General features: G+C 44.9%; 1 protein-coding gene and 1 non-coding gene across 3 annotated transcripts in view; one reads left to right on the forward strand and one right to left on the reverse strand.

The window, feature by feature from the left end:
* Positions 1-26,839, reverse strand: part of SH3RF3 (SH3 domain containing ring finger 3) — a 367,542-nt gene that overhangs the window by 236,041 nt on the left and 104,662 nt on the right. The gene's annotated exons all lie outside the window — the stretch shown is intronic.
* On the forward strand, positions 15,793-15,927 carry LOC111559969. The gene has a single exon (XR_002741429.1). It is a non-coding gene; the product is annotated as a small nucleolar RNA SNORA1 (small nucleolar RNA).

Here is a 26,839-nt window from a genome sequence, read left to right on the forward strand (position 1 = left end):
ATACATTCCACTATTAATTGATGCTGTTGCTAAGAGAGTAGATCTTAAAAGTTATCACAAGGGAAAAACATTGTAATCAGGTGAGGTGATGAATATTAACTACACTCATTGGGATAATCATTTCACAATAATACATACACCAAATCATTATGTTGTACATCTTAAACATACACAATGCTATATATCCAGTATATCTCAATAAAACTGGAAAAAATATTGATCAATGCTTTTATCCATGTCTGCCCATAGACAGTATGATTTTATTATTTTTAAGTTTCTTTTTTTTTTTTTGATAGAGAGAGAGAAAGACAGAGAGAGAGAGAGAATGGGCAGGGGAAGGGTAGAGAGAAAGGGGGACAGAGGATCCAAAGCAGGCTCTGTGCTGACAGCAGAGAGCCCAACGTAGGGCTCTAACTCACGCACTGTGAGATCATGACCTGAGCTGAAATCAGATGTTTAACCAAGTGACCCACCCAGGCACCCCTGATTTTATTCTTAAGTCTTATAAATATTTTGTAGTTTTGCAAATTAAAAATTGATGTTTACACACATTTGTAGACAAATTGGATCACTCACAGTAACCTTTACCGCTCAGCGGATATAAATCACCCGTCCTTAGCAGTGTGGCTACCTGCAGCATTGGTCTTTAGCTCTGAATATTTGGAGGATGATTAAATAATGTGGGATAAATCTCACAGTGGCTCTCATACATGTGCTCACACATTCACTATTCTTTCTTGTTTTTTTTTAATTGAATAAATCACAATTTAGTTGTCCATTCTACTTTTAATGTACATATTGGTATGTTGTTAATAAAGCAAGCTTCAGGCCACATCGCCACTCAGTAACCAAGGGAAGGAAATGCCTGAAACAAAACCCTCCTAAATCTATTTCTACATTGGCTCCTCAGCTACCTTTTTGAGTGTGAAGGACGCAGAGGCTGTGCCTGCCCTACCTGGAGCAGTGCCATTCATGCAGCCTCAATGTTGGGCACACAGGCACCCTACCCGTCCCCAGTAGTTTAGGGGCCTCACTCGATTTGGGAAAGTGACCAGAGCTGAAGACAGAGAGGAAGGACAGATTAAAGATGCATCCAAGGAAGCATTTCCAAATGTAGGTGTCACTTGTCATGTCCTGTAGTCAGGAACAAGTCTCTTCAAGTCAGAGGATTCTCTAGCTTCAAGCTGCACCTTGGTCTCATGCACTAGAAGGATCTCCTATGACACATGCACACACAGGCTGATGCATGCGCACACACACAAAAGCATGCTTCTGCACTCTGGGACCTGGCAGGTCACTTTTACTTTTTTCAATACTCACAAATATTTTAAACTGAACACATGTGGAACTGGGAGAGATCTGTGGCCCAGCTCCATGGTTTCCACCCTGTCACCCACCTGCTGATATTCCTCACGACCCTCCAGATACCACAGACTAATGCTTATATGCATCAATCTACTGTATTAAATAATTTTTCATTTTTATTGATGAAAAACCTACAGCTGCTCATCATAACTTCTGACTATAACCAGATAACATGTGGCTAAAAATTCAACCCGAAGCGAAGGAACCTTCTGTGTCAGGGTCAGCCGCCTCACTGCAGCAAATGCAGACTTCCCTGGCCCCCATGTACATCATAAAGGAGAGTAGGCACCCTCACCGCCTTTAATGGGACCTGGGCTTTCAGGGACCCTGGGCCAGGCCACTGGCCTCAAATAACTTCTCATTTCACAGAGGAAGCACCCAAGTCCCTGCACTGGGACATCTCTGCCATTACAAGGTACAGGGTATGGGGCTCAACGTGAGTATCTGGCTGATACTTAGAATTATAATGTTTGCTTCCACCATCTCACTTTTAGAGATTTTATTTATGTGAAGAGAAAGAGTGATTAGGGAAAGTCCACTTTTCTCCAATTTTGCTGTATTTTGTTGGCTTTTCAAGTGATTGCTTTTGGGCAGCTGGTAAGCACTTCTGTTAGCTGCCATAGGTCCTTGCCTCCATTTCTTTCTGCCTGGAGACTTTAAATCCTAACACATAGCCCCTCTCCACCCCTTCTTTCCACCAACAATACTCAGAGCTTTCTTAACTCATACTTTTCAAAAACAAGAAAACATAAGCAACCCCATTTCAAAAAGCCACAGGAGCCACAGTCCAAGCAGCCAAGCCCCTCTCCAAGGAACAGGCCTTCTTGCCAAACTGCATGGCACCTGAAGTGCAAAACATGACACTATCCACGGTGCAACCACCCCCCCTTAAATAAACCCTAGATTTCTTGCATGAATGATTTTTCCAGGAAGGGAGTGTGAGATATTTAGAAACATACTGCCAAATGGTAAGTGGAGAAACTATGCATTAGATCTAGAAAGCCCAAAGAGGGTAAGGTTGGGTTGCTCCAGCCCAGGCTGTATGGCTCTCAGCAAGCTCCTCAACTTCCCTGTGCCTCAGTTTCTCATCCACAGAGTGGGGTAATAATGCTGACCTGGGGAGGCTGGGAAGGGCACTGGACATGTCAGGCACAGAAAGCACATAGGAGGCACCCGGCACCCGCAGGCTCATTGTGCATGCCTGCATCATCTCCTTTATAAAATTCACCACCAACAAGACTCCTGACTTCCCACTGGCAGCCTGAGCACCCTGGGTTCTAAATTCTACATTGAGAGCTTATAACTAAGTGTAGCATTGGCCTTGAGACTTCATTCATTAAACAAATTCACCCATCGTTTATCTACTGAGCCTCAACTAAGTGTGGAGCCTGAGGGAGAGGCACCAGGCTTCCTAGTCTCAGCCTCTGGGAGCCTGAGCTGTAATTTCTCCCCAGGCTGACTAAAGCCCCAAGTGAAGTATGAATGACTAGTGTGAGTGACTAGCAGAAAGGTTCAGTCTCAGGTTAAGTGAGCACCCACCAAACAAGGGAGTCTGGGAATGTCCCAGTGCTTTTGCCTACACCCATCAGTTCCGAGGCAGGCAGCAAGCAGCTCGTCTCAATGTCTGAGATGATGTCTGGGTGGGCACTCGGGGGCTCACCAAGCCCATCTCCACTGGGAAGAGGGAAGGCAGTGGAAGGGCTGGGATGGAAGTGGGGCTGGCTGAGGTCATGAGAGGGCAAGGGCTGTGGGGGATGCTGTTTGCACTCCAGGCCCTGCAAGCAGAGGCTCCATGGACTGGCCATAACCTCTGCCCAGGAGGCCCACCCTTCTCCCGTTTCAAACCACCCCCTCCCATGTCCACTGCCTACTATCTCAGGACAGGGCCTCACCCAACAGTGACCACTGACACTGAAGAAATGGCGAAAAGAGGCACAACTCTAACAATGAAAGCCTGGCGATTCTGATGATAACTCAGGCACCTGAGATGCAGGGAGCAGAATTCAGCAAGGGTGTTTTGTCAAGTGCCACAGCATGTGCCAAGGGAGTTGGTGCCAGGGTGCTGAACAGAGTGGGGTGTGTGTGCACATGTGTGTGCAATGGATTGTGTGTGGTATGTGAATATGTGTGGTGTGGTGTGTGTGTGTGTGTGCACATGTGTGTGATAGTTTGTGATGTGCGAACATGTGTGGTGTGAATGTGCACATGTGTGCGATGAACTGTGTGTGTGAATATGTGTGGTGTGTGGTGTGTGTGTATACACACGTGTGTGATTGTGTGTTGTGTGTGACTATGTGTGATGTGTATTTGTATTGGTGTATATGTGTGTGTGTGGTGTATGTGGTGTGTGTGCACACATGTGTGTGATAGTCTGTGTGTGATGTGTGAATACATGTGGTGTGTGGTGTGTATTTGTGTGTAGTGTGTATGGTGTGTATACATGTGTGTGGTGTGTGTATATATGTGTATATGTGTGTGTGGTGTGTATACATATGTGTGGTATATGTGTGTGATATGCGGTATGTTTTTGTGTGTGTGTGGTGTATATATGTGTGTGTGTATGGTGCATGTGTGGTGTGTATATGTGTGTGGTGTGGGGGTGTGTGTGTGGTATGTGGTGTGTATATACGTTTATGTGTGTGTGGTACGGGTATATGTGATGCGGAGTGTGTGTGTGTGTGTGTGTGTGTGTGTGTGTGTGTGTGTGATGATGTGATGTGTGTGTCTGCCCATGCCTGATGATTTCTGTGATGTCCAAGAGGACAGAAGAAAGGCACAGGTGGAACTGTGACATGTGGGTCCCCTAGTGTAGGCAATGACATTTGTCCTCTTGGCCACTCAAGAGATGGTGCAGCTATGGAAAGCCTGCATGCATCCACCAGCAAGCTGCTGGGGGTAACTTCCAGATCTACAAGAAGATTCCTATCTATGCTAAAAGACTGGGGAAACAAAACCTAGGATTAATCTATTTCAAGCTAGTTTTTCCTGACAAGAACTGCCCAAAACTCCACTCATAACTCAAAGTAGGTGACAGTTGGAAAGCCAGGGCATGTGGCAGCCACCATGGAACACTGTAAAACCCCATGCTTGCTGGTGCCATCTCTAAGTGACCCAGGGACACTGCATTGAGGACAAGGCCACAAGGCCACTTTGGACACTGGCACCAGATGTCTTGTCAGAAGGGGTAGAGGTGAGGTCCATTCTGCCGGACCAGGTGGGCGCTGGTCTGGGCACTCAGCAGTCTCTGCAGAGGGTTTCCAAATGCAGTGGTGGGGGCCCTGCTGTCTTAGGGAAGAGGACCAAAGGCTCCCTGCAGGACAGTCACACCCATTCCTAGAAAAAGCACAGGCTCTGAATCAGGGACTGTGATCTGACACTTCTGAGCAGGGATGCCACCTCCCTGGGCATCAGCATCCTGGCAATGGAGGTCAGTGACCATGCCACTTCACAGATAAGAACACCTAGGACAAGGCCGGACACGAAGCAGTAAGCCCACAAACACCACTCAGTCATCAGCATCACCTTCCTGTTTCTCCCCCAAGATGGGCCCTGACCTCTAAAAACAGGCTGAGTGAAATCAGGGTTCTGGGTGGGGTTTGTTTTTGTCCTAAGTTGGTGGGCTTGGGTATACATACATGTAAGTTTCGGGATCTGGGCTGGATGACCACACCACACACTGGAGCACAGCATGTCTCCCAAATGTCAACAAGGAGGGAAGAATGAGCTCTCAGGATACCAGTGAAGTCTAGGGATCACCGAAGGTCTCCTCCTGCACTGCAGCTCTACCTGCTAGCTCTTAGCACATAGCAAACAGGCCAAGTGAGCAAGCCCACACAGGAGAAATCTGCAAAGTGATGAGCCTGGAGGGTAAGGGGAGAAGGTCTGACAACCCAGTCCAGACAACATCCGGTGCTACAGGTAAGAGGCAAGGGTTTGCCACATGCTACAAACACATGCAGACCATGTCCATGCCTCTGAATGTCATGCTGGGTTGAGGAAGACAGTGAATATTTAATCTGAACAGCCCTGGGTGCTAGAGTTCTACTTACTGCCAGAGTGACCACAGAGGCAATCTACCTGCAGCCATGACGAGTGGGAGGACAATGAACTTCTCTTTTCTGGAGAATCTTCTCCCTGCTTCAGTGGGGAGCTGACCTGAGTTATCTCAGAAAGCAGAAATATCCAGTCCACTCACCAGGATAGGGCCAAGGTATGTCTCAATTGGGCCAAAAGCACATTTTCTAGTATGTCAAAGCCATTTCTAGCTAACAAGCTCTAGTTCTTTCTCTTGGCTCCTGGAATCTTGGTGGGCTTTTTACATGAGGCATTCTGATAGCAAATAAACTCTTAAAAAATATACCTATTCATGTATAAAAATTGAGTCTCTAACAAAATCATCTGGGTCTACTGATACTGACTGCTTACTCCATGCTATGGGCACCAGATCACTGGAAAGCCTAGTGGGACACATAGGGATAATGTCGAGGGAGACAGGGAGCACTCACAGACTCAGGGGACAGCTGTGTTGAGGCAGATGGAGGAGCACTAACAGACTCAGAGGATGCATGTCACAGACCATGTGAGGCTCCTAAATCCTCCTGACCAGGTCCTGACATGGCACAGCTGACAGCCCCTTCTAGCACAATCTCCTCCCTGGGAAGCTTTCCAGGGAGAATGAACTAAGTCTATCAACCCACTTTGTTCAGGCAGTGAAAACCTTGAGCAAAGTCTACTTAGCTCCTCATATAAAAAAAATAGAGAGAGAATGAATCTTTCCATGCTTCAGCACTTTAACCCACAAGAGGCTTTTTTTTAAGTCTCCATATTCCAGCCATTTAATTACTCTTTACAAATCTCTGCAGTGATGAGACATGAATCAGCCTCAGATCCCAGGCTGCAAGGGAAGGACCTAGATAGGTTCACCCGTCTACAGAGAGTGGGGAGCCATAAGAAGCCACTGGGGCATCAAAGCAGGGTGTGATGACTGACCTCCGAGCTTCTGCAATCAGGCTTGGCTGACCCATGTGCTGTGAGGAGCTCCTGGTCCTCATTATAATGCCTATCTGGTGCTTCTGAATAATGGTCATCTGAGACACTGATCCCTCACATTTACAAAACCCATTAGGCAAGCAGTTTCCCTGTAAGTTTTCAAGCCTCAGATATCTAAATGCAGAATCTTAATGATGATGGTCTTCTTTAAATAAGACTTTGTTTAAAAAATACAACTGTAACCTCAGCAGGAAAGACCTTAGCACTGTGGCCTTTCCTCACCGAGGTCCAGAGGCTCCTTAGGCTTGTGCATTCTTGTTAGCCTGTCAGGGAGGATCCCTGGCTCACTTCCTCCTGCTCTTGCTGTGCTCTGCCCTGCTGGGGGACCTGGTTCTTATAGCCCTGTGGCCTTTTCTCCTGATCGAATAGAATAAAATGCTGCATACTCATTGAAGGATTTTTAATACACGTCACGTGTCAGAATGTCTCTTGTGTCAGTACAGCCCGGAGAATATAACAAAGAAAGTGCAAACCCAGTGGCCCTTTGAGGCCTCAGTTTCTCCACTGTAAGTAAAGGGTTAGAGGATCTGGTCTTCAGGGTGCTCCCAGCTCCCAGACACTGTATGAGTCCATAAGCAAGGCCTGGGAATGCCTGCCATTTAACTGATTCTCAATGACCCACACTACTTAAACAAGACTAGTAACTACTAAATGCACAAAATAACATGCACTTTTATAAAAAGGGGATTTCTTATCCTCCGCAGGCAGGGCTGTGATAGAATCACAGTAGTATTTGGGAGATCTCAACATGTAAAGGGCAACAGTTTCTTTGCCCTCAAGGCAACTAAAATCTAGGGAAGAAATGGGAGGGGAATACTTGAGAACTTTGAACAGTCTTGGAGTAAACAAGGTTTTTAAATAGATGTTACAAGGACATATATTTTCACTGGCAAGTGAACTTCCCAGTTAGTTAGTGTCACAGGTACTCAGGAAGAAATAGTTACAAATTAGTGTGTTGTCCAGACAGAGTTTACAGATGGAATTATTAGAGCTTGGAGTTCTGTTTTATTTCTTATCCCATAATGCTCTAAGGGAAATACACCTTAGTTCTGTCCAGAGTCCCTGTACCACCACACACTGAATCCAGCACTTGGGCAGAGTGCTATCTTGCTGGGCTCCTTCCCCCTTCTGTAGGATGGGTATCATCCATCCGCCTCCCATGGAGATGTCTAAAGATGCAACAGAGTGATGCTATAGAACTGTTCCGAAACGTGGGGTAACTGTGTGAGGAGGACAGTCACTAGTTCTCACCCTAGACAGGAAGCTCTCAACTCCTGGTCCTACATGAGGGTAGACAGATGGACCATGACCAGTGGCCTCACCCAGGACTTCACTTACTTCACCCAGCATTTAACTTACTGCAGTCTTTGCTCTGCTCAGGAAGCTCAAAGAGAAACACACTGTGCATCTGTCACAGACAGAGAAAACCAGAGGCCCCCGGCCACTCTCTGGGTGTTCCTTGAAAGCCAGGTGGGCTACCTCACAAGACATCTGTGCAGGGTCACTATGGGGTGGGGCACAAGCCCACAGGCCCCTTCCTGAATCCAAGCCCAGCCATACACTAATAGGTGTCATTCATTGCCCAGGCCTGCTCTTGCACCTCTCCTATGCCTGCCACACTGAAGCTGGCCTGAGCTCCAGGTGGAGGACTGACTCCATCCAGTGATACATGTTTTTCCTGTTATAGCATCACCCACCCACAGTGGACTGCCCCCTTCCTCACAGCGGTTTCCAGCAGTATAAGTCTGTGTGATGTAGCGTGGATTTCAGTCAATGGGCGTAAAGCCAAACAACACAGACATGACTTCCTCAGGCTGAATGGACAGAAACCCTCCATCTGTGGGGGATGCACACACATCCACACAGCCAGTCTGAGTGACCTGCATCTCTAAACAAAATAGGGAAGGAAGGAAGCACGAGGATTTTGTCATGCGTGATGAGCAAAGGTATGTTACAAAGGGGCTTCCTGCCCACTCAGCAGGGTCCTAACTTGACTTGCTCAGCCGGGGTGGGGGTTCACCAGCGCATACACTGTCAAAGGCCAGATAAGACTTCTCGCAATCCCACTCACTTCTACCTGAATATCCCTCTCCTTTTGTAAGCATCTGCTGGTGTTGTCCTGCTTTCCAGCTGCTTGCTGTGGCTAGGAGGCAGCAGGGATTATAGGTACGTGCCTTGGCCAAATGAAGACCCTTCCTGATGCATTTTACTGTGCTCTGCTTCCACTACAATGAAAACAAACGAAATGCCATCTTCACAACTGATGAGCACTCCTGCTGCCTGCTGTTCAGCAAAATGCTAGCATGCAGGCTTCCCTGAGCCCAGAAAGGGGACAATCACTTCTTTTCACCTCTTCATCAGTGCTTTGTTCTACACGGCAGGAAGAACCATCAGCAAGGGGTTCTGTCCCTCTATCTACAGCACTCCAAATGAAAGACTGCTCCCTGGGCTTGACTCCCAGATCTGTGTAACAGAGCAGAGAATGTCTGAAGGCCTGCATGGTGCAGTGCCCCACACTGTACAAGGCTACTGGGCACGTGTAAGCCATCCCAGGCCAAGTCCTATGCTGTTGCCCTCCTCCCTGTTCCCTACCCTATGGATGGCTGCGAGCAGCTTCTCCCATGTGCTTCCTTTGTCCCTAAATGACCCATCAGTTCTCCTATGGGTCAGAACGTTACGTGCAAGATGTCCTTGTACCCACTTCACAGATGAAAATACCAAGCTCTAAATGTTAAAAAAAAATTTTTTAAGGGGAGGGCACCTGGATGGCTCAGTCTGTCAAGCATCAGACTTCGGCTTAGGTCATGATTTCATGGTTTGTGAGTTTGAGCCCGGTTCGGGCTCTGTGCTGACAGCTCAGAGCCTGGACCCTGCTTCAGATTCTGTGTCTCCCTCTCTCTCTACCCCTCCCCACTCACACTCTGTCTCCCTCTCTCTCTCAAAAATAAATAAACATTAAAAAAAAAAAACACAAAAAAAACCACGGAGCTCAACTGCAAGAGCACGGAGCTGAGGCTAAGCCCAGATACGCAGGTTCAGAGGCTGGCACTCTTCCACCCACAGTCCCTACCAGGCCCCTGAGCCAATGAAAGCTGGCACCATCTGCTCTGCCTGGGTTGCTCTCTGTTCCCAGAGGGCATGGACCTGGAACCAGTGCCTCCTGGGGGCACCTGGGCCCAGGGCTCTGCCCTCAGAGGCAGAGCAATAATGACCCACACAAGGCTCCATGGGGCAGTGTGAAGAATAAAGGAACTTGCCTGAAAGTGCCTTCTGAACTTCATAGCATCAGACACATGTGAGTGGTGACAGCAGGATACCCGCTCCTTCCCTCCCAGGAGCCCACAGAAGCTCTTCTGGTTCTGACTCCCCCAGACAACACAGGGGAGTTTATCTTTCCAGCTTCCTAGAGAAGCACAAGGCTCTGTGCTGCCCACTCTCTCCTCAGAGCCTGTGGGAGGAGGATCAGAGCTGCCTGCGGCACTGGCCCTTCGGGTGGGTGTGCCTATTCCTGCACCCTTCCACTGTCACAGCCTGGCTGCGGCTGCCTCAGAGTTCTGTCTCATGACCTGCCATCCCGGGCTGTGTGGGATGGCTTACCCACCAGCTGCCCTGCCCATTACTAGATCCCACCTGGTCCCACAGCATACTGACCCTTCACCTGGGCCCCTCAATGGGGCCCACTCAGCCCCCTGACCAAGGTCACATACCCTCTCATTCTCCACACCTGGCATTCCAGCCAAGGGTCAGCAGAGACTGTGCACCAGCCCTGGAGTTCAGGCGACAGTTTGCATGGTTTTTCCACCAGGGACAAGGCTAAGTGACAGGGTTGTCAAGCCTAGTTAGTGCACTGCAAGTTTATAAATAACCACCAGGGAAGCCGCAGGAATGCATTTACTACCAAGATGTGCTGACAATTTAGAAAATGAAAAGACCCTAAAGAACCCCTCTGCTTTAGGCTGAGGTCAACATTGCAAGCATCTCTCTACCAAAAAAACATTCAGGGTACCACTTGCGAAGGATCTCTCTGGCTGGGGTAGGTGGGGGAGAGAATATAAGCAGAGAAAGCTCTCAAGGCATCCAAGAACACAGGTGCCTCAGCCTGGGTCCCTGCTCCTCTTGGTATATCACAAACAGGGCTCAGACAGTGCCCACTGCCCTCCGTCCCTCAGCCTGATGATGCCCAAATACTAGAAGCACACAGAGCCAGGCATGTAGCCCTAACACAGGCATCAAGGGGGGCCCCATTTTGATACATAGCCCCTTCGACAGGCACCTATTTGAACCCTCCATGTAACAAAAGTGAAATGAACAAAATCAAAGAAAAAAATTCTTCTGTAGGCAGAAAGAGCAAGTATAGAAATCCTTCTATTTTAATTTAGCTCATATTCTCCTCCCTGCCACCAACTTCTCCCACATAAAGCGCCTCTGAAACATGGTAACTCCAGGGCATTGTGAGAAAAAGTGCTCTGTGAACACTCTCTTAGGATATCGTAGCTTGGCCAATGTATCACTGTGTCATACTGCACAGGGGAATCATAACAGAGAACCCACAGGAACCCCAGCCTGCCCTCTTTGTGGGTTTTTAAGACTCCCCGCAACACAAACACAGCTCTGAGTGGTGGTCCCAGAGGGTGTCAGAGCCAGGCCTCTGTCTGCAGGCTCTGAACCAGCCACAACATTATCTCAGGGCCCAAGAGCCTCCTCTGTCAGACCCCAGAGGCTATAGAAGCCCAAACACACTATTTGAGAATTGAGCCTTATGAATCCCCTGACCCAGCTTTTGTGATTTAGCTTGAACTGCATGGGTATGTCGCGGCTATCATTTACGATCTGGCAGCAGGTGTGTATCAAAAATCTCATGATGAAGTCACATGAAAACCAGATCCCCTGCTAGCCCAAAGCTGTCTCCCCCTTCTGAAAGCTGCCTTTACCCGAAGGTGGATGCAGAGCCATCCTCCCCTGGCCACCCAGGTAGAGAGGGCATGGTGAGCATGGGATGGACAGAATCAGGGAAAGCAGTGTCCTCAAAGACAGTCTCTCTGCAATTTGTTCTTAAAGGCAAAACCCCAACCACAGGATATGGTGGTTGAATAGCACAGCCAATTAGCTCTATGAGAGCAGCTCCCCACAGGCAGTCAGAGCTCAGAAGATGCCTTCACCAACCCCCAGCCCAGTCCAGGCCACCAAGCCTGGTCATGTGCCTATTCTGACCTGGGAGTACCCATACTAAGAGCAGCAAACAGCAGACAGCTTGCTGGTTTAAATCACTGTGCACAGTCTTGCATTTGGACAAACCAGGACCTTCTGACAGTCACAGCTCAGCCACCACAGCTTAGCCAGAGTACGGCTCCCAGAGGCAGGAGGCAACCAGCTGCATCAGAACAGGATCACATGTGGTGGTCTGCTCCACATCCCAACACAGGAAACTAGCCTACAGGAATCGCCATGACTGCAGAGACAGCTAGTCACCTGTGCTGGACAGGACTACCAGTGAGGACTGGAGTGGTGACACCATGCCTGTGTCCCTCAGCAGCACACGGTTCTCGCCAGCTCATAGAGTCAGCCTGGCCTTGACAGCAGTGAGCTGAGGGCAGGAGGAAGGTTCCCCAATACCCCAGAAGGAATAGAAAGCCTTCAGGCTCTCAGTTTCCAGAGACCCTCACTGAAACCTTGGTTCACTAGATTTAGCACTCCTCTTGACTTGTCAGCTTCTTGCTCTTGAAAATTTGAGCACAATCTCCTCTGGTTGTCATACTGACCTGCCCAAATAATATCCCTTCAGTAAACATTCATTTCACCCCCTGCAAAGGATGCCTGGAAGTCTTGGCACTATGTATTTGTTTCTAGGGGTCATTAAGGTAAATTTATCCTTATATAAGTATAGGTTGACAGCTAAAGTCTTACTAGCCAGCAGCTCCTTGGTGTTTCTAACAGTTGAGCCAAATCAGCACCAGGCTCTTTCCCTTTCCCTCAATCTGAAAGTCTTTATAAGAAGCCCGTTTCCAAAGGGCAAGCAGATTCCTGGGGTCCAGGGACAGCAAGGCTGCTTGAGCCACAAAAGAGAAAGTACTCACATGTATGTGTGTGTGCACAAGCATGGTGCCAACCAAAGGGGGAAAAGTCTCCCAAAATGGTTGGCACAAAAGCCAAGGTGATGGGCTTCACGTTGGGCCTGGGGGCAGCCCTGACCCTGGTTTCAGGATGCAGCATGCCGTTGTTTATGGGGACTCATCTGGGAAAAGGGGTTTCCAATACAATCTCCACCTGAACTGCGTCTCTGTCTCCTTTACATAAAACATATTCTTAGTCTGGGTTTCTGCACTTGGGTTACTTGTTTTTTTGGGAAACTGAGATAGGGGAAGCTCTAGCTGTGTAATTCAGGAAATGGATAACATGCCAGAAACTTTGCACAGAGTACACACCATGCATGGAGAACGAGAGAGAACTTTCTTTAGGAAGCTAGTGGCAGGCAGAACCATCCTGGCCCCAGACAACTCAAGGAAGAAAGTAACACTAGCTTTGCTCCCCTCAGGCCACCCCTCCCCGACTGCCCCCGGCAAACCACCTCCGGCCCAGACATAGGCTGGTCCTGCCCCCTCCCTGCGGGCACTGCACAGACACAGGGCAGCTGCCCTTACAGGGAGGCCTCGAGGCTGCTTCCTTTCTTTCTTCTTGTGAAGCCCACAGAGTTGAAAAGCAGACAGTTGATTTATTATTTCCTTGTCACATGATGGACTGAATGACTTGATTTAGCCTCTCCAAAAAGGATTTATCTTTGTGCCCACGTGGCACACACACAAAAAAACAACTCCTGGCCCAATGGGCATTTTCCCAGGATGTGAACAGAGACTTTGGAGTGGACAAGAGGGATTCTGGTGATGTTGAGGCTGCCACTAAGTGGATGGGCACATTCCGAGAGGACTCAGGTGCAGTGGAGGTCAAGCCGGGCAGTGTGAAGGGAAGAGGTAGTTTAAAACCTTCCCACCAAGAAGAGCTGCTGGTTCCCTGCAAGGCTCCATCCATCTCCCTTCATGAATACGCATAAAAATACAGTCAGTGGATGGCAGCTGGTCTCTGGGGCAATGGGACACAAGAGATGCCACTGTCTGTCTTCCGGCACCTAAGGTACCTTGAAATAAAATCCTCCTTTGCTGTTTTCTCTAGTGGTTCACTCATCAACAGCTTGAAGTTTTCCCTTTCACTGAATAAAGTTTAACTCCATCCAGAGAAAATGAGAAAAAGAAAAAACTATTTAGGAGATAAAATTTAGGCCGTCAAGACTAAGAAGAAAGTAACAATAAAAACCAAGGCACAATCCTCTAAACAAATTCTCTAGAAGCTCTCAAAGTCCCAACACACCCAGATCCAAGGGGTCCCTGGGCTACCCACACCCAGGGACCTGGCAGCGCCTGCACCGTAAAGTATCTGCGCTTCAGATACTTTCCTGTTTCGCTAAGGGAGCCCTTTCCTCCACATTTAAATAAATCATGAGCCTGAATCACTTACGTTCCTTCCAGCGATGACAGTGCAACGTCTGCATCCCTAATGAGATTAAAATCCCATTAAATTGGCACGTCAGAATGCCTTCGGAGCTCACCTCAGGACTCCTGCAGCAGCAGCAGCGGCCGCCTGGATTCCTGGAATTATGCTGAGCCAGCACTGGTGGGGCAATGGGCTCCACGGAACTGGCAGTGTCTTCACAGTGTAGTGTCAACCTACTTTTTCTCTCATTCTCAGCTCAGGGAACATGCATTGAGGACGCGGGTGCTCTGCAAAGGCACTGAGGCCACAGCAGCACGGGCCACACCCTCAGTCTCTCCAGAGCAGCGTTTATAGGCTTGTGAGAAAGCCGGGTGTGAAACAATATGCACTCACATTTGTGATCAGGAGAGAGAGGGTGGACAGAGAGTATGTGTGTTTGTGCACAAGCACACACAGCAAAGGGTAAAGGGTATATACCATTGGTTGCAGCAAGAAAATAAAGATGTTCTCTCCCTTCCTACCACTATGCCTCGATTCACTGGCCTGGAGCAGGGATAATTAAAGAGACAAGAAGAAAAACCAATTTAGTTGGCTTATTTCTCTGAAAACCTCTGCTATTAAAAGCACAAGCAACAGGCAGCTTGCTCCATGTTATTATGTTCATTAAATCAGTAAGGCACACCCCAACTGGGATTCTGGACCCAGCCACAGACAGTACTTACTGAAAGCTACTATGAGGGCCTTCTACACTTCTGACCATTCCTTTGCTTAAAACAACTCAGAAAGTTCTCTCCAACAGTTCCTAAAAGTTGCCCAAATTCTTAGGTACATTTCATTTGACATCTCGTATTTATAGAGGTTATGGCATGTCTGATAAGAACTGTCGAGTTTATTTTGATAGGTATTTGCTAATTTTGTATCTTCTGTGGCTGATGATTTCTAGTTAGTTGACTAGAAATTGTAAATGTGTTCACAGCTTCACAGATATTTATATTGAGTACTAACATGAAAACAACCCGGAGATTCATTGCTAATGGCAAACTTGACAAAAATGAATATGCCCAATGCCCTCTGTTCTTAGAACAGCTTTACCCAAGTTTCATTCAATAAATGAGAAGCTGTCTACTGGGATCCTGGTACGGTGACCTCACTGAGAAACACCAAAATGGAATGAACACACCATTCTGTGGCCTCAACTTGCTGCCTACATTTGATAAGGTAAGAGAAACCCCACACACGAAGAAAGAACTACATGTGTGCACACACACATAATGGCACAGGCACACCGGCCTCTCCTTTAGCCTTGTGAGGACTGTGAGCTTGCACAACTCCTCATAAAGAACCCCCCTCTCCTGCTTAGGTCACAACTCTGACTCAGGGTCAAAAGTGCCATCTAAGCTCTGATGTAAATGATACTTACAGAGCCCCACACGGATGTTCAATATCCTTCCGGAGCACTTTTCTGGATTTTGAGACCAGAATGGGGTATGTGGTGAGTGCTGCCTGGCTGGGCCTGACCACAAGAATTATGACACAGAGAAAAAATACTGCCCTGGAGAGGCAGTGCCTCCCAAATCCCAGAGGAGACCCAATCCATTCGCTGAAGCTGAATGTCCCTGAACCCCTGCCATGTACCTGGCAAATTCCTGGAAATCTAAGCTTCCATCATAGAAGATGCTCCATCTCACAGGAGAAGCAGCACATAAATAGACAATCACACACTGGGGGGCGGGGGGGGGGGTGCTGCTGAGACAGGGAGAAGCAAATCCCAGAAGAAAAGAGACAAAGACAATGATTATTGACCTGGCCTTCTTCTCATGGGGTCAAGGAATAGGTCATGACTTCTCTACCTGTGCCCTTACCTATTAACCAGAGTTTAAGGTGCAGTCTTGCTAAAGCCTCATTCTAGATGGAAATGGGCACTGTCATTCATGGTGTCCAGAGATTGTTAACGCGGCTACACTGAGACACACATTTTGCTACCATCACAGCAAGTTTATTGCTGTGGTGACAGTGAGACCCATAACAGCATCTGCTGGGCTCAAGCCATGGAGGGGAAGCAACAAGACTTTTTAATATTAGAAACAAGGACTAACAATTCTAGATCAGTGCACAATCAGTGCACTTCTTACAATTTGACTTCTAGGGTCCTAACATAAAGAAACTAGATCCCAAAGATTAGTGATGGGGAATTTTTGAAGTATGTCCATATTCAAGTGGAGATCAAAGAAGCCAAACTGAAGAGCTCTGGACTGACAGTGAACTATGGATTGAACAAAAAAAGTTCCTTTTAAAAGGGCCGTATTGAAGATTATCATTCTGACTTTGAGGAACTATGGTGATTGGCTATAGAAGGAATCACACAAAAAATTCCTTAAATAAAAATGTATTGGCTTAAAAAAAAAAGATTCAGTCTTGCTAAACACAGGTGTGCATTAGACCAATGTCAAAGGCAAAGCTGAACAAGGCTGTGGCATTTACATACAACATGTCATGCACAGTTGTGAGTGCTTTACCCTATTCATTCATTTAACCCACCCACTGGCCTACTGAGGAAGGAACCACCCACACTGTACAGATGAGGAAAGTAAGGCACAGAGAGGGCGAGTAACTTCCCCTGGATTGTGCAGGTAGAACACCGCAGCACTGGCCCCTGGCTCTGTGCTCTATACCATTATGCTGCTATGTGTTAAAACTAGAAAACAGATCAACTGTCTCAGGTCAGAGATATGAGGTACTACAGTGAGGGTAGGGAAGGCTATAAAATGTAAGCAGAAGAAAAATTTTATTTCCTTCGTCTGTTCTGTAAAGTACCTTTGTTGGGAGGGTCAGGGAGGCAGTCATGCTGGCTTCCATTTGCCCAGGAGCATTCTTATGCAAGGCATCCCTTTCTCAAGACAAATCTAGGATAACTGGAATGTGAACAGTTGCCCCCCCCACTCCAAGTTGTGCAGTGCACAAGCTGCACAACATCATAGGGCAGATCTAGGAACTGTTAAGACAGAAATTAAACAATATAATCGTTTTAGAATGAAGAAAATGCATCATAAGAAAAAATGCTCATATATGTATTCCCTAGTCTCTACTCCCTGAATATTTCCTTAAATTATGTATTATATATCTTTATATGTCAACCTATATAGCAACATTTTCCTCTAAATAAAAGAGAAATAATGATCTCCATTTGACCTGGTGGTTTTATAACCACCTGTTCTATGTCCTATTTTCCAAACAGTCCTTTCCAAAATGACACATATACAACTAAGTTTTATCAAAACTCTAAGCACAGCCCCAAGTGCAATCTAAACCAAGAGACTACTAAATTAAGTGAGAAAAATCAGAATATGCTGCTTTAAAATCGTGGCTGTAACATGAAAACCATGAACGTAGGCAATGCGACTATGCTGCCTATGTGACAAAATGAGCAGCATTAGGAACTGTCAGCGTTGGGCAACAAGGAAAGCCCTCACCAGCCCGTTTTGGAGCAACACACACCCTCCAGAGGCCAACTCCACACAGCCAGTCCCGGGGCCCTGCTTTCTGAATATTTCCACCTCCAGCAGGAACGATTTGTGTTAGGGGGCAAAAAAAATAATCAAAGAAGGAAATTAAGCAAGTTAAGCACATTTAAAGGCTAGAGATGTGGGCATGAATCCAAACCAATGAATTTTACTTTCTGAAATTTGTGAAGAAGAGGGTGACCAACTAGCCTCCAACTTGCCTGGTATGTTCCCAGGGTTTAGCACCCATGTCCCAGGAAACTCCTCAGGTCCAGGCAAACTGGGACAGTGAGGCATCTCTAAAAAAGATACAACTGAAGCCTTTCAAGAAGACAAAGCACTTGTGGGGATGAGGAAATCATTTCATTCGTAAACATCAAATTCAATAAATTTGGAGAGTTTGCACTTATCTACTCCTCTGAAAAAATAAACTCTGGTTCTGTTGGACCCTGTAAAAGTTCTAGATTAAGCCCAAACAGTCTTTTTTGTTATAATGGTGAAATATTTATCTTGTGTTTGGGGTATCTTTCGTTTGGGGAGTATTTTTGCTTTAAATAAGCAAAACATGGGGAAGAGAACTCAAAGTCTAGAATATTTTTTAAGTTTATTTATTTTTGAGAGAGAGATCAAGCGAGCAAGGGAGGGGCAGAGAAAGAGAAAGAGAATCCTGAGCAGGCTCTCCACTGATAGCCCCGAAATGGGGCTCAAGCCATGAGATCATGTGATCATGACCTAAGCCAAAATCAAGAGTCAGACACTTGACCGACTGAGCCACCCAGGAGCCCCTCAAAGTCTAAAATTTTAATATCCATCCTTTTATACATCAATGTATTTTTTCAAAATATTTAGAAACTTTGTACTTTTCTGAGTAAAATATCAAATTGTCTTAAAAGATAATTTTAGGAAGAAAACCAAGTTATGTAGAGTACAATATGTATATTACTAAATACACAAGGTTAATTTAGAGAATCTAAAAAGAGAATTTCAAAAAGAGTTGCACTTATTTAAGTTTATTACAAGTAACTGATTTGAGTTTTTGTCCTACCTAACCAATACTAATTTCCCCCCGGGTCTTTAATATTCCTAAAAATCCTAAATCTCCATGTAGGCAGCTTTTTAAAATAGCTGATTACTAAGTTATAACAGATACAGAAGTTAAATTACTAAGTTTTAGGAGTTTGATTCTAGTTCCTCCTTTGAGATAAATAACCTTTCTGTATTTACCTTACACTGTAATGTTTTCCAAATTTAGCCCAGAAAACATGCCATTATTATTATTTTGTTGATCTTGTTTATTAAAGGAATTTCTATTGATCCAAAATTAGTACAGATAACTATCAAAGAATTAGTATCCAGACTATATGAAGAACTCCTACCAGTAATATAAAAGACCAACATCCTAAAGAAATACAGGAAGTAGGTACTATGGTGGGTTGTGTAATAATGTCCTCCAACAGGATTCATGTCTCCCTGGATCCAGGCCCTTGGAAAATTCTCTTCCAAACTGAACTTAGCCTTGGTGGCTTGCTTTGGCCAATGAGACAGCAACACTATAATGCAATCAGATGTTTAAAAAGTGCACAATGGCATCTGCCCTCTCTTGCAGTTTATTAGAACCTATCATTCACCACATGAAAAGCCCAACTCAGCCTTCTGCAGGATAAGAAACCACATGGAGAGTCCCCAGACATTCCCGCTATGCTGGTAATCTCAACCAACACACGGGATTGTTGGCTAAATGAAATGGATGTTATTCTAAGCTTCTACATTCTGGGGGTGTTTGTCATGCAGTAAACGCTAACTAATATGGGAAGACATATACAAAAGATGTTCACTCTCACTGATCATCAGGAAAATGCACACACTGAAATACTGTTTCATACCCACTAGGCTGGCAAAAATTAATAACCTGAGAATACCAAGTGTTGTTGAAAATATGGAACACCAGTAACTGTCACCTCTGGCTTCTGGGAACATAGATTGGCACAATTTTCTTGACAAAAAATTATTTGGTATTATCTATCATTGATAAAAATGCATGGACTCTATAGCCTAGCAATTCTGCTACTAGGGATATTTCTACAGAAATCCTTGCATGTGTGCATTAGGAGGTAAATATAAGTATGTTTATGTCAGTACTGGCCATAATGGCACCCAACAACTCAAATGCCATCAATGGTAGAATGGGTGCATGAATTGTATTCTCCATACAATGGAATTGTATGTAGCAGTGAATAGGAAAAATCTATGGCAACATATATCTAAACCACAGTGCTTAAAAGAAGTCACAAAATAGGTACCGTATGAATCCATATGTACAAAATTAACCAATAGGTAAAATTAAACTATACCTAGTTGAGGGATAGATGCAAACACACATTGTCATTAACACCATTTAGGACAGTGGTTACCTCTGGGGCAGAAGGGGCGAAATGAGACCTCTGGGTTGTAGGATACTCCACTTGGTTCTGGTTGCTGAGTACATGAGTGTTCATTTTAGTAGCATCTGAGAAGTTGTGCACATGTTTTTTTCATTTATCATAAAATATCTTTATTTTGCCTTCATTTTTGACACATATGATATATGACATATAGACATAAACCATCCATCAGGTGATTTGGTGGTTTCTGATACAGTCACAGATATGCATCACCATCACCACAGGCAATTCTAGAACATTTTTCATCATCTCAAAAAGAATCCCTATACTCTGTAACTTCCCAACCCTCATCCCAAGCCCTAAGAAACCAGTAGTTTACTTTCTGTCCCTAATCTAGATACTTCATACAAACAGGATAATATAATATAGTCTTCTGCAACTGGTTTCTTTTCACTTAGCATAATGTTTAGATGTTCTTTTGTTCCATGCTATATTTCACAATTAAAAACATTTTCAATACCTACAAGGAATAATGAAAAGCTCAGTTTGCTAATATGAAAAATAAGAGCACACCAAGAAGGGCAGCTTGGAGGAAACACTGTCTAAACAGCCAGTCTGTCAGAATGGATGAGCCAGCACACTCGTGCACAAGTTTACAAAGGGAAGAGGTTGCCGGGCACACCTGGACCAGGACAGGCAACCCTGAAGCATGACTATCCTGCACCTGTCTAATCGGGAAGAGGCTGGTTCTGCACAGAACCATTCCTAACACTGACACCCCCAGAAGTGTCCCTGTGGGAAGGGACAGGGCGGTGACATGGTGGGTGGTAAGCTACAGAGGTCATCTGGGAGCTCAGTCTGCCCTGCAAGGTCACTGGTGTTACCTAGCAAGTACACTTATTTGGAGACTAATGGAGGGTACGGGGAGGGGGCTGTGGAGCTTCTGTGGGAGAGAGCTTCTGAAGCTCTCCAAAGCCATCCTTAGCACACCATTGGCTACTGGAATTGAAAGCAACAACCTCCACACTTAAACCTGGGTGCACCGGTTTGTGGGTGTGACCTCATTCTGATCTCTGTCTCACTGCTCACTCAGCCCCTGCAAACCCAAATTTAAGTCTATGTCTCTGGAAAATATCCATACACTCATATTTGAGACCCCCATCACTAAATATGAGAAAATGAAAAATTAAAGCAGTACTACTGTTGAATGCAGTTGTGATTCCAGGTAATGTGTCACATTATCTTAAACAGTGGGAAGTCTAACTAGAAAGAAGTTAACCAACTCCCTGTAATGCAGGTCCTCCTCTCCCACTGAGCACCCTTCCTCACTCACAGTCTTGTGGCAGTGTTCCCCTGGAGCCAGAAGTCAGGGAGGGTTGGGACATCCACCTGACACCAATGTCCTCTCCCTCAAGCACTTGTCACACACATTCATCACATGGAACAGGCCTCCCAGCACTGCTCATCACCACAATGCAAAGTTGAAGACCAGAGCCCACGGTGAATGTTCACAGCTCACCCCAGAACACCCCAGAGGCGATTCCAGGTTTATATATCACCTCCACTCTCACATCCTCACTGCCTCCCTGGTCATCTATGTGAAAGCATCCAGCTTTAAGACAAGTCAAAGTAATGCCACCTGTCACGTTATGCTGTACAATGTCAGGTGAGACCCTTGCAGGCTGATGGGGAAGGAAGAGAGGAGGGCACCATGGATGTGGGACATCTATACATACCAGCCACCCAACTAGCCATGTTATTCTTTGGTCTACTCCCCCTCACAACCACCCTGCAAAGTAGGCACCATCTCACTTTACAGATGAGGAAACAGAAGCTCAAAGAAGTAAAGTAGCTGGCTCGGTGTTATCCCAGCCAGAGGTAGAAAATGGATTTGAACCTAGGTGTCCTGATTTCAAAACTGCTTCAACACACTTTTGGTGAAGAAGCCACTTTGTGAATCAGCAACTTACATTATAGGAAGATATTTTTTGTTCCTTCAAAAGATTTCCTGAGCCCAGTAAGTAATGCCCAGTATTATGTTAGGTGTTCTAGATTCCAAGTCCAAGACTCTTCAACCTCAGGGAGTTTACAAACTCCATAAAAGATGTTAAGGGTCCCTTGAGGCAATTTCAGCTGGAAAATCTGAAGGCCAAGGAAATACAGCAAAAACAATGATTTATGATGAATTTCCTGAGTTGTAATTATTAGGATATTTATTGCAGCCAACTTCTTAAGAAAATCTTAATGATTCTGGTCTCAGTTCAAGGGATAAAAAGCAAACATGAAAAAAGAAAAAACATGAAGATAATTTATAGATACTCTTAAATTTGTCTTCTTCAAAGCCCAATTCCCTATAATAACAAGTCAGGTTAGAAGTGCGGCTTGTCCAAAGAAAATAAAAATTAATTTACTTTTAATTTCCAGTTGACACTTGGAAAGGAAAATGACCGATTCACATAGGAAGGACTGTGTACAAGTTACCTAGTCAGACTCTCAGGGTCTGCACATCCAGACTTAAATAACCACAAGGCAACAAAAATTACATCTGAGCACCCAAAGGGGAGTCAAGTGATGGTGGAGGCCAATGCTGGCCATCTGTTGAAGACAGAAAAAAGTAACTACAGGCATGGGCCTCACTCTGACCATGGCTCTGCTCCCATCTTTAAATCTAAAAGCCTCAGAGTAGCAACCAGCTGACCCTCAGAGAGACAGGGTCTGTGGTGCTATAGGAGCATGGAGACCATGAAGTACAAAGTACACCATGAAGTACACAGGCGTGCCTGGGCAATGGGAGCTTTCTGCAAGAGGCACCAGAGACCCTCCTTCTGCTCTGCTGACAGCTGGGCAGAGGAGTCCCCTGGCAGTGGGTCCCTCAGAAGAAGGCTGCCCAGAACAACATGACTGAACATTTCCAGGGGATGCCGTATAACATCAAGAAGAGCAAGAATTCTTCTCACCTCCTTAGTGACACCAGGCACCAAGGGCAAGCCCAAGTCCAACTGCTTCAACTGTCACACCATATGGAATGAGACCCCACTGGTGACAGGCCACAGTGTGAAAGGTGTGTGAGACCTCACCTGGCTTTGGCAAAGAGGGTTGTTCTCAGCACCAGCATCAACCCCCCTCCCTCAGGATGCCAGTAACAGGGAGGGACTTGTCCAGGGCCACAGGCTGATTCAAGGGCCCGGACATCAGGGCTTTTTGCACGTCTTTGACTTCAGGTTCTTGAGGCTGTGATTTCTAGGGCTACAGATAATACCATTCCCAGATTTCCTCCCTGAATCTGCCTAACAGAAATTCTGATAAGATCTTCTCTTATACCTGGCATTTTGGGGTTTCCCTCATTCTGCCAGTTTATTCCCAGAGGAATTAGTAGGTAGAACAGCTCCCATCTTAAAAATATAGTTACAGCTTAGGGCCCTATAAATTTAATCTGCAATCTCACATTTGGCATTTGTTTTGGGGTATTTCCAACACATCAGGAACACAGAATTGCATTCATAGATAGAAACTAGTATCAATGGCTTTGCCTAAAGACTTAATATCACATTTATTTTCTTAGTACTACCAGAGGTTTATATATTATGACAAATCAGCTGTATGCCACTTTGCTGGGCTGTTCCTAAATGCAAAATGTGCACATTTTCCTGAGAAAGCTTTTGCGTAATCCTCTGTTGTGATTCATGTGTGCTTCCTAAATGTTTTATGCCCCCCTTTACATTTTATCTCTAGCTCAGATTAGAATCTATCGTTTTGCAGTCCATAAATAGTATATCCTTCAAACAGTACAAGGAAAACAGAAAAATAGCTAAAAAGGATTCACCAAATTTTCAGTTAAAGGAAACTATTGTTTCCATTAGAATTAAAGGCAGCCTAGGACCAACAGAATAGAAAATAACCACTCTACAATTATCCATTGCAGTGTTTAATGATCATTGCTGGAAATGGAAGCTTTTGCATATGAACAAATGAGGTGGACAAGGGACAAACAGAAATACCAACCACCCATGGCTGTTATGCTGTGTAGGTACTTGGTACCAATTTGACTGCAGTTCCAATCCTTTACTCACTTGCTCACTCATCCATCGCTCACTCACTCAATCACCCAGTCACTCACTCACCCATTCACTCATCCACTCACTCACTCAGTCACTCACTCACCCATTCACACACTCATCCATCCACTCACTCACTTGGTCACTTATGTATTCAATCACTCATGATTTACTCACTCATCCATTCACTCATTCACTCACTCATTTATTCACAGATCCATTCACTCATCCATTCAACATTTCTCAAATGTCTCATAGGTTCATTGAACTGTGACAAGGCTAAGTTTCATAGGCAAGATGCAGATGGAAAATAAACAGTCATTGCCCCCAGGTGATCTATAGCTAATAAGGAGCCAGGCACACATGGCTAAAACACAATGAACAACAACAACAAAAAGTCACATGAAAAGTTACAAACAAGGTGCTATAGGAATACAGAAGGGCAATTAATTCTAACCAGTTCACTGTTGGAATCTGAGGTCTGTTTAATGGAAGAGATGGCATTTAAATTAGCTCCTTACAATTATGATTTTTGTCTGAAAAGTGGGGCAACAGGAAGGATGTAGCAAGCTCATCACACATTCTAGCTCCTCAATTCAGTTCCTGTGGGCTTCCACCTTCTCCTTTCCGCTGGGACCATCCTTAGGAAACTGCAACATGCAGTGACCACTCTTTGTGTCTTCATCTCATTCTTTCACGTGTGACCACTCTTCCCTTCCCAGCCACATTCCTCTCCTGACTGGGGTGAGTGTACCTCCTCCTGGCTTTTCTCTTGATCCAGTGGCTGTTTCCTGAATGCCCTCCCACATCAACATGTTGAAGTGTAAAAGACTCTGCCTGTATTTGTACCATTCTCTCTAATGACTCTCTAGCCCGTAGCTTTAAATACTGTCTCTGTGAAAGATGATAAGTTATAGCACAAAGAGGTGTGAGGCTGAGAGTGAGAAAAGGGGTCCTTTAACAATGATGATGGAACAATAGGTGTAGATCAGGAGTGTCCTAAGAAAACAGGAACACGTTATCGCTCTTTCTAAATGCCATTGATTGACTCCAACAATCTGTCTTTAGCTTGTATAACCCACTGACTACTTGACATCTCTCCTTTGATGCCTAACAGGTACCTTCAATTTCACAGGTTCCAATTAGAAATCTTTATACTCCCTTTGGATATTTAGCAGTCTTTGCAGCTTTGGTAAATAATATTAATACTCATCCAGTTGCTGAAGCCAAAACTCTAGGAATTATCCTTGATTCACCTCTCCCTCGTGCCAAATATCCAATGCATCAAGACCTGTTGATCATTCTTCCAAACAAACCCTATGTCTGTTCTTTTATTTTCATCTCTACTACCACAACCTAGTCTAAATCATTATCATTTCTTGCCTGTGATACTGTAATCACCTATACCTGGTCATCTGCCTCCCAACTTGGCTTCCTCAATCTTTTCCCTTAGCAGCAGCCAGCAAGATCTTTCTAAAGCAAACCAGATCGCACATTGTTGTGATTAAAGCCTTTCCATGACTTCCCAGTGCACTGAGAACATGATCCAAACTCCTTCCCTGGACTGTACAACCATTCAGACTGCTGTGTGGTTTCTGAAAATGCCAAGGTCATCCCTACCTTAGCATCCTGGCACCAGGTGTCCCCACTCCACAATCTTTGATCTTTGCCTAGCTGGCTCCTTGTCATCACTCAGATTTTCAGACATTGGCTGAGACTGAATCCCTTCAAGGATGTTCCCCAGCACCAAACATGAAAGTCATCATTTTGTCATTCTCCACTCTCCTTTCCTATAGTATTAACTATTTGCATGTCATCTGTCCCACATTTAGTTTTTTTCTTTTTTTTCCCCCTACAATTCAAATATAATTAGCAATGTTATATTAGTTTAAGGCATACAATATAGTGATTCCACAATTCTGTGTATCACTCAGTACTCACCAAGATAAGTGTACCCTTAATCCCCTTCACCTATTTAACCCATTCCCCCCACCTCTCCTCTGGTAACCATCAGTTTGTTCTCTATAGTTAAGAGTCTGTTTTTGGTTTGTGTCTTTTTTGGTTTATTCCTTTGTTTCTTAAATTTCACATGTGAGTGAAATCATATGGTATTTGCCTTTGACTGACTTATTTCACTTAGCATTATACCCTCTAGATCCATCCATGTTGTTGCAAATAGCAAGATTTCCTTATTTTTCATGACTAAATAGTATCCCTGTGTGTGTGTGTGTATGTGTGTGTGTGTGTACTTACATATCACATCTTCTTTATCCATTCATCCATATATGGATACTTGAGTTGCTTCCATATCTTGGCTATTGTAAATAATGTTGCAATATACATGGGAGTGTATATATCCTTTCAAACTAGTGTTTGCACTTTCTTTGGATAGAATTACTTCTAATTCTATTCCAATTTTTTAGGAAAACTTCACGCTATTTTCCACAGTGGCTTCACCAATTTTCATTCCTACCACAAGGGCTTCTTTTTCTACAAATCCTTAACAACAGTTATTATTTCTTGTGTTTTTTTTTTATTTTAACCATTCTGATAGGTGTAAAGTGATATCTCACTGAGGTTTTAATTTGCATTTCCCTGATGATTAGTGATGTTGAGCATCTTTTCATGTGTCTGTTAACCATCTGTATGTCTTCTTTAGAAAAATGTCGATTCAGGTCCTCTGTCAATTTTTTTTAATTGGATTATTTTGGGGGGGGTGTTGGTGTTCAGTTTTGTAAGTTCTTTATACATTTTGGATATTAACCCTTTAACAGATATATCATTTGAAAATATCTTATCCCATTCAGTAGGTTGCCTTTTTGTTTTGTTGATGATTTCCTTCACCATGAAGAATCCTAAAATTTGTAAGATCCTGAACAGCCAATGCAATCTTGAGAAAGAAGAACAAAGCTGAAAGTATCAGAGTCCCAGATTTCAAGATACACTACAAAGCTATAGTACTCAAAACAGTATGGTACTGGCACAAAAATACACCCTGAGCTGAATG

The sequence above is a fragment of the Felis catus genome, chromosome A3 (assembly GCF_018350175.1).
Source record: "Felis catus isolate Fca126 chromosome A3, F.catus_Fca126_mat1.0, whole genome shotgun sequence".
Lineage (NCBI taxonomy): Eukaryota > Metazoa > Chordata > Mammalia > Carnivora > Felidae > Felis > Felis catus.